Below are 1,086 nucleotides of genomic sequence, written 5' to 3'. Positions count from 1 at the left end.
GTACCGTAATGAAATATTCGAGAAATTTTAAACGTTTTTAAATATATTACTACAAATACTTTAACTTTCATTATTTTTGCTATCTTGTTATATCTGACTAAATCAAATGTAAATCATAAATCAATTTATCTCCAGAACATTATCAATCGTCATTTCATTTCGAATTCAATTTAAAAAAAAAATAGTTGCCTAATTTACACAAAATTGAAAAAGTGCTCCGATATAGTCACAGTCTAAACGCATTTGCAAATAATTCTGTGCGACATTTTTACTCATACTGTGCTTAGCTTGGCGTCATTTTCACATTTTTCAATAGTTTTAACAAAATTGGAAAAGTTCTCCAGTACATAAACAGTCTAAACGCACTTGGGTAAACATTTGTACCAGAGTGGCGCTTAGACTGTGCTTAGCCTGGGTAATTTTTTGAATTCTTAATCCAAAATTACCAAAATATTTTATGGAAAACAAAAAAAAGATGTAATAATTTTTTATCCTCAAAAGCAATTGTTTTGTCAATACAAGCAGAAAGTTTTTTAGATTATTCATATCGGACGTTTAAAAACTGCCATTTTTTGCACATTTAGCTCTGTATCTTCGAAATGGCGGGACCTGTCTTTGCCAAAAACTAATCACCTCTTCTCTCAATCATTACAAATTGAATGTTTTTTAGATCATTTAAATCCAATACTCCGTTCTCTCATAAACTCGATTTGTATTTTCTGCACTCTTTGCCTTGTATCTCCATAACGGCCGGACCTGCCTTTGCCAAAAACTACTCAGCACATCTCCTTATCAATAGGGATCGAATGTTTTTTAAATCATTCAAATCGGTAGATCCGTGCGCCCGAAAACGTGGACGAAAGAATGCGGACACACACGCACATACACACACAAACACATCCATTTTTTCTGAGGTATGCCAAAATGTTCAGAAACCTTCAAAACGTCGAGAAATACAAAAATTTTCATTTTTGATTTTCGGCCAATTACTATAACTACCCTACGGGAAGTTAACTAGTGGTGTATTAAATAATAGTAAATTTATGGAAAAAATTAAAGTGCTGAGAAATACATAATGGAAATAGA

This window comes from Ctenocephalides felis, unplaced genomic scaffold (assembly GCF_003426905.1).
Source record: "Ctenocephalides felis isolate EL2017-DRISC unplaced genomic scaffold, ASM342690v1 CF-g0.4_SCAFFOLD_03571, whole genome shotgun sequence".
NCBI lineage: Eukaryota > Metazoa > Arthropoda > Insecta > Siphonaptera > Pulicidae > Ctenocephalides > Ctenocephalides felis.
Note: the sequence above shows the minus strand (reverse complement) of the source record.